We start from the raw sequence: 15,032 nt of genomic DNA on the forward strand, positions 1-15,032 counted from the left end.
GATTCGAATGGCCATAAATTATTACGCCAAACAATTTACATCTTCTATATCGGTATGAATTTTAAAAATTCATCATCTGTAATTCCAGAATCGGATAAAATTCACCAATTTTGTATGGGACCTTAAGTCCTTTAATTTGAATTTTTGTTTTTGAAGTTCGATTTGGACTTTTTTTGAGAAAATGATTGAGCTTTGAGAAACGATTCGACACTGGAACCGGAATTCTAAAATCGGTGTAGCCGAATTCAGTTAAATTCACCTGAGCAGTGTGTAGACATCTTTGAGAAATTTTAGTGCGAATTATAATTTGGGGGTAAATTCCGAATCCAAAATCGAATACCGCTTAAACTGAAATAAATTTATTTGGTAATCGACTATCCAAATCTGTTAACCCGATAAACCTGATTAATTTATTTGAAATGGACATTTTTATACTAATCACCCTGTATCTCCTAAACCAGAAGTCGGACCTGACTAAAAAGTAAGATGTTTTATAGGATTTTAAGACCTCTCATTTGAATCATAGATGATTCTTAGATTTAATTTGAAACTTAGATCAGTTCAGCCATCTACGAGAAAAATGAATTGCATTATTTTAATTTCGTTTCACATATCATCCTGTAGTTCCGCAATCGGAAGTCGGATCCAAACGTAATGCAGGAACCTCGTTTAGGAGTATATTACTTTTCATATGAATCTGAGTTTGTAGAAAACGGTTTAGCCATCTCCGAGAAAATTGAGTGAAATTATTTGTCACGCACGCATTTGCTGATCTCGACGAACTGAGTCGTATGGTATATGGAAGTTTTGTTCTTCCAGCATTAATTGCTGTAAGTAGTTTAAATCAGTATAATTATGGAATTACTTTCAACTCGAAAATGCTGATATAATCTGGTTTACGTATGTCATATTCGAAAGATTTTGTTGCCAAAAACGAACCGTGCTAAAATCGGTCCGAGGCAAATTGTCATGAAAAAGGATGCTGTACACAGTCTTTTTGGTACTTAGAAACAATTGCATGTAACAGTATAAAAAATCGTGTTTCACGTTGCTCCCAAGCATTGCTTTGTCATACAGCGCTCAAAACTTCTACTGCTGGAATAGGGGGAAAAGTCACTTATACAAAAATGTCGGTATCTCTGTTGAAAATGGACGGATTTTAACAATCTATGGCTTGTTGGACAGCTATTACCGTGTGGAATCTAAGTATAGAAACATATTCTGTTTTCAAGGTCAAGTGTGACAGATACAGTCAAAAAAATAAAAATTTTGACATAAAACTTCATATAACTCAAAAAGTAAACATCCGATCTCAAAACCATTCAATAGCGTTCTGGGTAACGGGGAGACCTTTTATTTGCGACTAGTTTGATCAAAATCGGTCCAGCCATCTCTGAGATCTCGACCTCTTAGTTGACAACAACACACACACACGGACATTTGTTCAGTTCGTCGAGCTGAATCGATTGGTATATGACATTCGGGCCTCCGGGCCTCGGAAAATTTTTCTAAAGTTTGAGCGAATTCTATACCTATTTTTTATGTTTATAAAAAAAGGTAAAACGCAACATTTCAATTTTTAATAAATTTCTTTATTATCGCCTTCAAAGTACTCTCCTCCAACGCTTGATCCAATTTTCCATACAAGTTTTATAGGCCGCCGAAGGTATGGCCTTTAGTTATCGCAGCGAATTCTCTTTTATGGTCTCTATGGTCTCAAAACGCGTTCCCCGCAAGGGCAATTTGAGTTTGGGGAAGAGGAAAAAGTCACACGGGGCCATATCTGGAGAGTACGATGCTTGGTTGATGATATTGGTTGAGTTTTTGACCAAAAACTGTGACACAACCAACGCTGTGTGAGCCGGCGCATTATCGTGGTGTAAAATCCATGAGTTTTCCTTCCATAAGTGTGGCCTTTTTTGCGAATTGCCTCGCGCAAACGACGCATAACGGCCAAATAATATTCCTTATTAACCATTTGACCGTCCGGAAGGAATTCATAGTGCACCACACCACGAATATCGAAAAAAAACAGTCAGCATAACTTGTTCTTGGGCGGCCAGGGATCTTATCATGATCCAAGCTTGTACGACCACCTTTGAAGCGTTTATACCACTCGTATGCCTGTGTTTTTCCTAGACACGATTCACCAAAAGCCCTTTTCTAACATTTTCAACGTTTCGGAACACTTAAATCCATTTGCAACACACGTACGATATGCGTCAAAATTTGACAGAATGTGTATAAAAGTGTTGCCGACATTGAGAGAATAAAAGTTTACCGATTGGACAAGCGCGGGAATTTTAAAATGAAAATTCCGGTTCTTTTTTAATCATAAGGTACATACAAACCATTATTCGAACAAAATTTCGTAACTTTTTCGTGGAAAAACATTGAGAAATAAGCCGGTGAAGAAGTATTTTTAAGCACGCTTCTCAGAAATCATGTTTTGCGATGTCCACTGTATCTCAGCACAGACTAATCAGAAGTCAATAAATCCGATTAACAAAGTTGTAGTAGCTGCTTTTCTCGCGCCCAACGTTATGTCTTGATTTTATTTAGGGTTTGAATTTTTGGTGGTTGTTTAAAGTCAAAACTACAGACATTTTGTAGCTGTAAAACCTTCCCAAAGCAACAAAAAACCAATCACCAAAAGGAAAACGTTGGGATCTAGTATTTTGCATGGAGAAAGTGTGTGCAAAATTAGAACAAAAATTTGGTGAAGTAGTTGTCGAATGACGATGGACACGGACTTTTGAAACCTGCTTTCGAGAGAAACGCGTTTAAAGTTTACAATCGAAGGAAACACTTTACTTTTCTAGGGGGGCGTCGAAAAATCATATGTTTTCTTTGTATTTCAAGAATGTTTTGTCACATTTTCAAGTTAATCGAAGCAGAACATTTAGGCCTGTGCGCCGATCTCCTGCCTTTTCGCAGTATGACATAAGCAAAGAAAAGGATTCCATAACTTCCAGAGTTTTGTTCCGATAGGCTTGAAAGTTTAACAGAATATTCTTGAAATGTTTTACTATAAGAAAATACAAAGGTTTTACTATAAGAAAATACAAAGGTTCTGTGCAGCTGATAAATTGTTCCCGTGTTGAGGCGTACGTCGACGAGCTGACGGTCTTGAATCCGTTGGCCTCAATGGAGCGATTCTTGGTTCGCAGTGATTTTACTGATGAGTCTACGATAATGAGGCTAGAAGCTTCCGAAGCGGCATTGACTACGGACCGTTTGTGCCAAGTGCCACGTCAAGATATTTATTAGTGTTTCGTAAACGTCTGTCTTTCTGAAATATTGAAAGTGCTATCGGCGATTTTTACAGTGAGTGAAATTACGAAGAAGTTCCATTAAATTTTAGGTGCAAAATCAAATTTCTGCTGCCGAAACGTACATTGGTACAAGTTGTTCAAAGTATTGTATATTGAATTCTTATTACTTACACTTTAGAGTGTATTCAACAAACAAATCAGCGCTGCGCGCAACACTGCTGTCTTTTTACGTTTTTTCAAATAAATGAGCTAATGTTCACTTTTGTAATTACACTTCGAACTGACTGGACGTATTTTAATCTCTTGTAAAGAAACCCCCTTTTCGGATAGTTTTGTTTGGCGTTGCTGGTGAAACCACATATATATTACAAAGAAGGTCGAGAACGCGTTGACAACGAACCACATCCAGGACGGCCGTCAACATCAACTGATGATGAACACGTCAATGAAATCAAGGAATTGGTGCTCGAGAATCGACGATTAGTAGTCAGAGATCTTACTGGGATTGTTGGAATATCGGAAGGATCAGTAAAAACCATGTTGAAAGATCATTTGGGCCTAAGAAAGCTGAAAGCACGATTAGTTCCAAAATCACTAAATTTACTGTATTGTTCCGCAACTACCGTATTCGCCTGATTTAGCTCTGTGTGACTTCTGGCTATTCAGCACACTCAAACGATCGCTCTGGGAAAACCGTTTTGAGTCAATTGAAGGAAACAATCGTTAATCGCTATGTTACGCGTCCAGAAAGCTATTTCAGAAACTGACTTTAACAACTGTTGCGAGGATTAGAAAAAACGTTGGCTCAAGGGTAAGGGGTCCGAGGGGGTAGGATTACTTTGAGGAGGACGAAATAGATTTGAAACAATAAATACAAAATTTTGAAATTATGAATTAAGTTTTACTATTTTTTGCCCACAGTAGTATTCGCATTCGCATTCCTACTAATACAATTCCTATCCTGTGATACTCCTGAAGTTCTTTGGCATGTTTAACTCACAAAAAAGTGCTTTGGAAATAAAATCGTCCATACGTAGGACTCGAACCAGCATTCGGATTGCATGCATATGAATGTAGTTTAATTAAAAGAATATTATTTATGTAAAAAAGATCCAAAAGGAACGCGATGATAAATTGTTTAAAGGTGAGTAGGATCTCTCTTTAGATCAGATCATCAAAAGGTGAGATAACTAAGTCCTCACAAGTTCCTTTCTCGTGTCCCCCCCTCGTAAGTCTATAATAATATTTGGTCAATAGAACGGCGTCGACTGGGTGCTATCGCCTTCTGCGTTAGTAGCAGAATGAGAGGGTGCGAATTGATTTATATGTAATCAATCATTTGAAGAGCAAGAAATATTAAAAATCATTCATATTTGCCTTGACGTCCTAATGCTGAAGTGTATTTAAGCCTCGTAATGTGGTTTAAATTGTCTTTAATTTATCCAAGCTTGTAGTCTTTGTTTTGATAAAACCTGTCTGTAACATTTCTTGCATCATTCATGGGCGATCTAACGTTGTGTTTCACAGATAATGGCGTACGTGTGCGAGGATGATGATTGCTATTTTAACTGTCAAAATACAAGGGATAACAAATTTCTACTTGTAAAATCATTTATAGCATATTTACAACGTCTTTTATTCAAGTAAAAAGAAAAATCATTGTCTACCTCTTTTTTTCGAAGTACCTCAGATTCTGTTTTAATAATAATGATAATTTTTAGTTCCGATTTTAGCTTGCGATAAAATGTTATGTCGATCATTTTGAAATACTTTTATTAGTCGCGTACATTATGGAGTATTACTTGAAAGACCGTACAGATGCGCAAACTTAACCGAATATTACGATATTATGATGAGAAATAGGTTTGTATCGCACTTTGGATTTATTCCTCTAGCGTTCAAAAAAAACTCAACCGAACCGAATTAATTCCGGATCTCGGTATTGGTAATCTTATATCATCTTATACAAGCAAAACTTATTGCACTAAACGAAAGAAAATGTTTTTACGTTTTAAAACGAACAGTTCTTTAGGCAGTTCCTAAAATTCTACAAAATAATTGGAATTATATGAATTCTCCATAGCAGCCTGTGTAAAATTCAATCGTCATCCTAAGAAAGGTTAAAATAATGAAACTTAGATGGCGCTTCAGGTAAAATTAGCTTTGCGTTAGATTGCCAATAGATTAGCATTTTTCATCTCATAAATGAGCATTTTTCATTTCATAAATAATTTGAAGTAGAAACGAAAATGCGTCTATGAGTAAGGGTAACTGACTGAGTATAAATTATTTTCTATTTTCAAAGTGTTTTATGTAGAAGCGTTTGTGGGGAAAAAATAATGTGTGCAATATCATATTATGTCCAAAGAGTATATTTGGCTGGTTACGATTGGTAATAAATAGGACATTGAATGCGAAGTAGAGTATCGGTTAGATCGAAAAATGTGAATCATATTTATGTACAAAACTGAAAAACATAAACCATATACGCGTCGATTGCTTGCCGGTTGCAAGTGCTCGAAAGTCTTTATGTAATGTTTGAATCCATTTGATGCAAACATTTCATTAAGGCGGGGCTGGTTCTGCTGCCAGTAATTCCCTATCGGAAGACAATTTTTGTTTAGTAGGTGCCGACGAATTTTCGGAATTATTGCTGTTATACTTGTTGTTCAATGGTCTATTTGACGTGCGTATTTGTTGCTGTCGTTTACGTTGTTTCCGCCTTCGAATAGCATTTTCAGCTTGTTTTTCTTGAAGACGGCGAGTTCTTTGTTTTGCGTCGTATTGTCTCCAGTCGCATTTCCATATTTTTTTTGCTGTCGATGAAGCGCCAGCCTGACGTGAGTTCCGAGTCATACTAGAAGTCAAATTTCTAAACTGATACACTGAGGATGAGTGCAAATAGCATTCGAAATACTAGTATCTGTCTGTCACTAAAACGTTAGTATTATAACGAAATAGTTAAAATTCTCCATAGTGGAATTTAGGGTAATTTTTTTTCAGAAACAATCTTTTTTCTGTAAACCGCTACCAGACAGTGTGGCTTGGGATAGGTTAATCACAAACAAACACACACGCACACACACACACAAACACAAAAACACACACACACACACACACACACACACACAAACACACACACACATACACACACACACACACACACACACACACACACACACACACACACACACACACACACACACACACACACACACACACACACACACACACACACACACACACACACACACACACACACACACACACACACACACACACACACACACACACACACACACACACACACACACACACACACACACACACACACACACACACTGTAGCATCTCTCTTCAGATCAGTTTTAATCTCTAGCTAAAGTTAACTTGCTACAGGTACGTGTTTAATTCGACAGAAATGAAATCCGTATTCAATTAGGCACCACTGTACATAACGCACTATAGTGTGAGAGCGAACCGACGCTCGCTCTGTTCGTATGTCGTTTCTATAATTTGAGCACTGAGCACGATATCATACAAGAGCAACCGATGGAGACGGGTTACATATAGTAGCATGTTTTCTCCAGAGGGTACCTCACTATGTAGTTATGTACTGGTAGCGTGTTGTAATCAAAGACAGTGGTTGACCTGTCATTATCACAGCACGGCAAGGTAGAATCGCACACACGCACAATGTGCTACTTAGTTCAGCTTGTCACACTTCTGTTTGCAGTTTTTGTATCTGGGAAGTGATGAATTGAGTAGGAGGTAAATATGTGAATGGTTCTGTAGCATAGAGTACTCATTGTTATGCGGCTAAAATATGTTTATTGTTTGGTTTAAATGTAGCGAACGTTATTTTATTCCTTTTTTTGTGATCGATGAGCAAGGTGTGAATTTGATGAGTACATAGATAAGAGCATTCATTGTTGTTTGTATATACGATCCAGTGCGTCAAGGTTGACAGAAATAACTGAGGTTTCTGTGTTATCTTTGGCGGATTTGAATGTATCATGGCAATGTAGGTTTTAATAGCTCATAATGCGATGATGTAGAAGGTTTACCAAATAAGGTCAATATAATTGAAAGCAAGTTTAATTGCTTTGTTTGAACACAATTGCTGCTGTAGGTTGGAGACTATTCCTTCTTCAACAATATGAACTAATTAAACTAATGCTAATTGCCGATTGGATTACGGATCTGCAATTTCACAATTCAGCTCTGACTATTTTAACCATCCGTCTCTATATTCCATATTCCTATTCCGTTTCTGTTGGAATCAGGAGAAGGAACAGAATTTGTGATACGAACAGATAACATGAACAGAGCAATAGGAATAAGGAGATTGAGGAAGTCGATGTTAAAATCTTTCATTTGAATCTAAATACCGAAAGCTAACATGGAGTTATCGTTTGCCAATCATTTCAAGCTGTTCAACCTCACTGACAACCGGAATGTCTCCGAGTTGTTGTAAACGCAGTTTATTTTTTTTTTTCCAAACTGATGCAATTAATAAGATTGCAGATTGTCAGTGCAGAACTTAGGAATTTGATTTTGCAATTGATCTTTAAGAAGTATACAGAATACATTAAATCTAAAGCTTATAGACTTCTTGGTTAACTTTACGTATATCTAAAGACATAGATGATATATACTGCCTTAACGCGCAATTATGTTCCCTGATTCATTCTACGTTAGAATATGTATTGGTAGTTTGATCACTTTATTACCTTCACCTTCAATACCTCGAAGCAATCCGACGCAATTTCCTCCGTTTTGCACTTCGCCGTCTCCCGTGAAGGGACCCGTTAAGCCTTTCCAGCAAAGGGGGGCTGTCAACTTCCCCGTTCAATAGCTTTGCAACAAATCCAGCCTGTTGACAAAGGCAGTCCTCAATAGATCGAACGATGAAGTAAATCTTTAAATGACCGGCATACGCCAATTTACATTGAGGCCTTAGAATTTGCAGTATGTCATTGAAATAATGAATGAACAGCAACGGACCTAGGTTGCTACCTTGGGGTACTCCGGACGAGTTAGTGAAACTGGAGGATTTAGTTGAATCAAGCTTAACACGTAGAGTTTGGCCAGTCAAGTATGATCTCAGCCAATTAGTTATACGCTCAGAAATCCCTAGCTTAGATAACTTTGCTAGTAGAATATCATGGTCAATTGTATCGAAAGTAGCTTTACGATCTGTATAAATTACATCCACTTGCGCTCCATGTTCTAAGTGTTCAAAACAAGTTGTAACGAATTGGAGAAAATTTGTGTTAACTGATTGTCCGGGCATAAATCCATGTTAATCGTTCGAAATATAGCATTGAACTTTTTCGAAGATAGCATTACTCAGTAATTTCAAAAAATTTGGATGCGGCTGAAAGACTTGTGATGCCACGATAATTTGCCACCTTCCGCTTATCTCCGGAACCATATACGATTGTTTCGAAACCGCCGGAAAACGAGATACGACAAGAGACTTTGTTATATGACATGATCGGTTGAGCTGTATATACATTTCAGGTCTTCAGAAGTTATTGCAATTTGATATTTGTTGCCGTGGTCTCCGGTTTACCCCTCTTTCAGGATATACAAAGACTGTCCCAGAATGTATGGACGCAACCAAAAACCGCTGCCATTTCGCAATGGTTCAGAATCTGTCAATTTTTATGGCTGCGTCCTGTTGTTTACATTCTTCCCTAACCACTTGTGCAGTTGTTTATTCGTTTCCATTAGTTTGTTTCGAAATGCGTGGACTTTCAGCAGAACAATGTCGAAAAATTGTGTACAAATGGTGTACAGAACGCGGACTGTCACAGAGAAAGATAGCAAAAATGGGAGGAGTATGTGAAAAAGCCTTGCGAAATGCAATCAGGAAGTTCGGTGCGGATAACACCTTTGAGGATAAACCGAAACCGGGTCAAAAAAAGGTCCTGCTAACCCTTAGTTGGATAAACGTATACTGAAGGCGTTCGGGCAAAAGAAGGAGGTTTCAGTTCGGGATGTGGCCAAAAAAGTGGGCACTTCGAAGTCGAATGTTCTTCGTGCTAAAGAACGTTTGAATCTTCGAACCTATAAGAAGCAGAAAAAACCAAAACGTAGTCCGAAACAAGAAGCATCGATCAGGCCGAGGGTTCGAAAGCTGTACAATACGATTCTTGCTGGCAATTTGAACTGCATAATCATGGACTACTAAACCTACGTGAAACTTGATTACAAATCCTTGCAAGGACCACAATATTATACGGTGCGAGAAGGGCAAGTGTTAAACCAGTCCGAGGCATCGATTGAAGTCGAAAAATTTGGTAAGAAAGCTATGGTCTGCCAAGCAATTTGTAGCTGCGGTAAGATTTCGAAACCCTTCATCACCACTGCTTCAATGAATAGCGAAATATACATCAAGGAATGTTTACAAAAACGACTTCTACCCATGATTCGAAGTCACAATTATCCTGTTGTCGTCTGGCCAGATCTTGCTTCTTGCCACTACTCGAAATCAACGGTAGAATGGTATACTACCAAAAATGTTACTTTCGTCCCAAAAGACATGAATCCACCAAATTGCCCACAACTTCGAACAGTTGAGGAAATTTTGGCACATCTAAGGAAACATGTCTCGGCAGCCGAAACTATTCAACAGTTCGAAAAAGATTGGAAAAAGTGTCAAAACTTGTCGCCAAGAAGTCTGTACGGAATTTAATTAGGAACGTTCGCAAGAAGGTGCGCCAGCTAGTCTACAATGGCTAAGTAGCAAATGTTGTTGTAGTCTAATATTATCAGTATATCGAATAAAATTTGAATAACACTTGTGAATTATTTACAGCGAAATTAAAGTGCGTCCATACTTTCTGAGACAGTCTTTATGTAGCATTTCCGAGCGATTCATCGATTGCAATGTTTTTGATTTTCATTTCTCCCGGAATGTTTAAAACCGTCGTTTCTCAGCTATTCGTCTTAACCGGTCATGTGAGTTTTTAGTGTTCCCTGCTTCCTAATTTTTAGTATTCTCTAATATTTTAGTGCCCCCTATAATTCCGGAACTGGTTCTCGGATCTAGATGGTAGTGGTAGACCATTTATTGAAATAAAATTTTGTGAAAATATCCATCTTTGAGGAAATTGAGCGCTCATTCATTCCACCTAGAGGTGTAACTATGCCTTTCTCATATTACTTTTATTTTCAAAAACATCACTAGAAGATTCTGTCAATTTTTTTTTCAAATCTGAATCAAATCAAAAACTTTCTTTGATATAAAATACCATCACCTTTTCAATTTGTAAACAGTTATGTCAAGTTAATATAGATTTAAATGTGGCCACCCTGCACGGTATACAAAATTGAACAAAGCACGCTGTGTGCTAGGCGGTGGTGTTTTCTGCTTCCGTACCAGCACGTACCGGTTTTGTATCATTTTCTATAACAGTGTGAATAATTTGATACTCATCATCCTATAATTTCGGAACCAGAAGTCGGATTGGGATAAAATGGCACAGTCTCTTTTAAGACACTGAGAGCTTCAATTTGAATCATGATTTGTGAAAATCGGTTCTACCATTGCTGAGAAATCGGAGTGAGTTCCGTTTTTGGAGATTTTCTTCACTATTACCAGTGCGTTTGGAAGCGGAAATCGGGCACTAGTAGTCCCAAAGTAGATTTATATATCCACCAACTACCAAAATCTGCCAACCAGATGAGTTTACCAGTATTTTTTTTAAAAATGTGCACCTCGTTCCGCCATCGCTTGTGATAAATACTAATGAAATTGAAAATTGTTACTAATCGCACTAAAATATCGGAACCGGAAGTCGGATCTGAATAAACTTTTCGGGGACTGTTTAAAGAATTTCAAGATTAAGACTTGCATTTTAGTTTGTGAAAATCAGTTGAGAAATTTCCGAGAAAATTGAATGCGCATTTTCTCATAGATTGCACACATCGCCTTATAATTCCGGAATCAGAAGTTGGATCGAGATAAAATTCAATAGCGATCTATGGGACCGTAAGACCTTTTATTTGAATCTGAGTTCATCTGAGTTCTTGAAAATTGGTTCAGCAGTTGAGAAAATCGAGTGACTATATTTGTCACATACACACAAACATTCATACATATACACACACAGACATTTGCTCAGTTCGTCGAGCTGAATCGAATGTTATATGACATTCGGCCCTCCGGATCTCGGTTCAAAAGTTGGTTTTTACAGTGATTGTATAGTAGGGTGGGACAAAATATTGATTTCCGCTCCACTAAACTTTTCGTGTTCCTTTTGGGTCCCATAAGCACCATGCAAGATTTTAGCTCGATCGAAGAAACTATATTTTCGCGCCAGAGGTTTAAAGTTTGTATGGGATTTAGTATAGAGAAATTCACTGTTTACAAAAAAATCGGCAAGAGATCAGCCTATGAACTTCAAAAATCAGTGAGTATGTCATTTTTGTAGGAAATTTAACGAGGAAGAGAAACTTTGAAGACTTCACAACAATCCGACATTTGTAAAACAAAGTTATTAAAGGAAAACCGACACAAGATCCGAACGATGGCTCATTCCTTAATATATCTAGCACCACTGCTGATAATGGTGGTAATATGATTTTGCTTTCTTTTATTATGCTATAACGGTTGATCTGAGTTGTTTGATGTCTTGATGATAGTTACTCAGCTTAGAATGAAGAGTCTTTTCAAATGACAAACCAAGTATCGTCTGTATCGACTAAACTATAAGAGATAGAGAGTTTGTGTATTCGGAAAAGTTATAGGATTTGAGTTTTTCTAAAATATTGTAGAAGACTCCAAAAACCTATTTCTTCAAATTATATAGTTTGACTTTTTTGTGTCTTTACAGTGAGTTTTGAAACATGGCTTGTCACTTTAAAAAAAATCTTCGTACTAAGCTGAATAACTATTATTAAGACATCAAACAACTCTGATCAACCGTTAAAGTATAATAAACGAAAGCAAAATCATATTACCATTACTAGCAGCAGTGATGCTAGATATATTAAGGAATGAGCTATTGTTCGGACATTGTGTCGGTTTTCCTTTAATAACCTTTTGTACAAATGTCGGATTGTTTTGCGGTCTTCGAAGGTTTTCCTCCTCGATAAATTTCCTACGAAAATCACACATGCACTGATTTTTAGAGTTCATTGGTTGATCTCCAGCCGATTTTTTTTTGTAAAAAGTGAATTTCTCCATACTAAATCCCATACAAACTTTAAATCTCGGGCGCGAAAATATAGTTTCTCAGATCAAGCTAAAATTTTGCATGGTGCTTATGGGACCCGAAAAGAACACGAAAAGTTAGGTGGAGCGAGAAAATAAACCTTTTCTATATGAGAAAGTCAAAACCTTTACCCGAACCGATCCCTAGAATAAACTTATTACCCGTATCCGAATAAAAATCATTACCCGTTTCAGACCTTAGTCCGACAATTTTTTTTCAGTATCCAAACCTGCCCCGAACCGGTCGAGTACGAATACCCGAAACTCGACTATGTCAAAATGCCAATTCTTAAACCCGAACCCGACTCGTGCCCGAAACGACCAGTACCAGGCGGAGTCGAGTTCCGGTCGGATTTCAGGTGCAAAAATCCGGGTCCTTCATTTGCGAAGACAATAACATCTGCAGCTCAGAAGACGCAACCTTTCTCCAATGACAACGATCTGTCTCAGGTGGATACCTGAAAGGTGCTCATATATCCAAGGCTACGAAATTCTGCGAAATAATCCTCATTAACTACCGAGTTATGAAAGTTGCGTGCTACTAATTGGTTTATACAAACTACAAGTACGAAGGGAACCAGCTCGCGCGTTAATCTTAGTAGATATATTGAACGATAGGATTGCTTTACTCAATAGATCAATGTTTGACCTAGAGTTCTCCGTAACAGCGTCTTTCTCCGATACTAGGAATTAGCTACGGAGCGAATAGGACAGATATTTAATCGTATATCATCGTATATCAGCAGAGTACAAGCTAATTTTGTGTACATAATTGATAATTAAAATTTGTACCACATTCATCCCTATTCTGAATTTCGATCAAATCGGATTATTTCGATCGAAGGTGGAAATTTTCATTTTGTAATTTGACCAAGTGATACTTTTGTATGGAAATTTCTATCGAGATGCAGAATGTAAAATTTCACATTCGATCGAAATACAGAATAAAGGTGATTGTAAATAAATAAATAAATTAATTGATAAACAAGTAGGCTTTCTCAATGAGAAAGGCAAACATATGATAAAGCCATTTCATATCGAGAAATTGTCTCAAATTTCAACATCACCGAAAGCTGTTCTATTGGATTATTATTTCTGTATTTGGAAACAGAAATGCACTGAAATATAATAAGCAAGAAGAATAACACAATCGTTGTTTTGATGCTGTACCGAAATGTTCTTTAGCCGCATGAAATGGACATACCTTCGTTTGGGTGCCAGACTCCCGTCTCCGACGAGAGATTTGCTGAGGTCGGGCATGCGTGGAAATGTCTTCATTCACGAAAAAGAAATCAACTTACACAGCCGACAGAGAGCAACCCTCTTGTGATTGAATGACAATTTCCTCGACGAAAATCGCACGCATGGAACTACCTGCCTTGCGGTACGATGTTATGGTAGATGTCTGGTAATCAAGCAAAGTTTCAGTATTTGGGAATTCCACCAGTGGCTGCTCTATTGATTACATCACATTTTCACAGGCAGTTGGCATAGCTCCGGGCCATTAATCAATTATCGACACATCCATTCGCAGTTGTTATGTTCTGCTTGCAATCATTGAATTACAGTCACTTCGATAAGATTGGCAACAAGATAATCTTGTGGCACCTTGAAATTCACTTTGTTGTTTCACTTTGTATCACACTTTTGAACAGTAACTCTAAACTCGTCCTTCAAACACAGTTGTCACTTAATTATTGTTTTGAACAAGTGTAAAAATGTTTGTCCCAAACGATTTTGACAGCTGGTGGCACAGATTCCGATTCCGAGTGATTTTACATGAACGCACTGCGAGAGAATCTTCCGACTACAAAAGGACTATTTTTGTGCCTTCCTGACGGCTGTATCATACAGTCGAGCTGAAAACCAAACCTGTCACAGGAAAAGGCGAGTGAGAATTCAACTAATTTATAACAGCATTCGCGCAGTGCGCAGTAATTCTCTTCGTTACACGTGAAACGTTGTGCCCCTACGGGAGCCGAATCGCATGTTTTAGGTTTTCACGAACACGCCACTACCAACAAACGAACATGTATGTATTTATCAAAACAAGCCGTATTCACGGCATCACTACAATAGAACCGGGAAAAATTAGCGTATGTATTTGCCGAGTTTTCCACCTATCGACTCACCGAGTGAATGGATGCGGTAACAAACCTGTAACGCCTTATTCATGAACAAGCTCGGATTGAAACGAGTGTCGCGTTTAGCAGCATACCACTACGAATCGAACGGACGGTGACCGACCGGCATCTACAAAGTCCACTACAAAACTAGCGAAACTTCCGAAATGTACGTTACTACGGACGAGTGGCGGAATTGCAACGTTCACTTTATCATCTTCATCGCGGACATCTCAACACTTGTACAAAGAGACTTGTTTCTTAAACGGGAGGGTGTGGAGGCGGCGAGGTAGATGCTCTAAATGATCAGCAAACGTCTCAGCTGCATGTGGCCGAGGCTGATGTGTAACCGCGCACTACAATGACTCGGGCTCCGACCGTGGCAATAAATATGAATTAGTTTGTTTAG

General features: G+C 38.0%; 1 protein-coding gene across 1 annotated transcript in view; it reads right to left on the reverse strand.

Annotated features, from left to right (window-relative positions):
* The window catches only part of LOC131440292 (alpha-1,6-mannosyl-glycoprotein 2-beta-N-acetylglucosaminyltransferase), a 231,764-nt gene extending 217,069 nt beyond the window's left edge, over positions 1-14,695 (reverse strand). The window contains exon 1 of the mRNA XM_058611426.1: positions 13,705-14,695. The gene's annotated coding sequence lies outside the window, so the exon portion shown is untranslated. The remainder of the gene's footprint in view (positions 1-13,704) is intronic.
* Between the last annotated feature and the right edge of the window lie 337 nt (positions 14,696-15,032).

This window comes from Malaya genurostris, chromosome 1 (assembly GCF_030247185.1).
Source record: "Malaya genurostris strain Urasoe2022 chromosome 1, Malgen_1.1, whole genome shotgun sequence".
NCBI classification, from domain to species: Eukaryota; Metazoa; Arthropoda; class Insecta; order Diptera; family Culicidae; genus Malaya; species Malaya genurostris.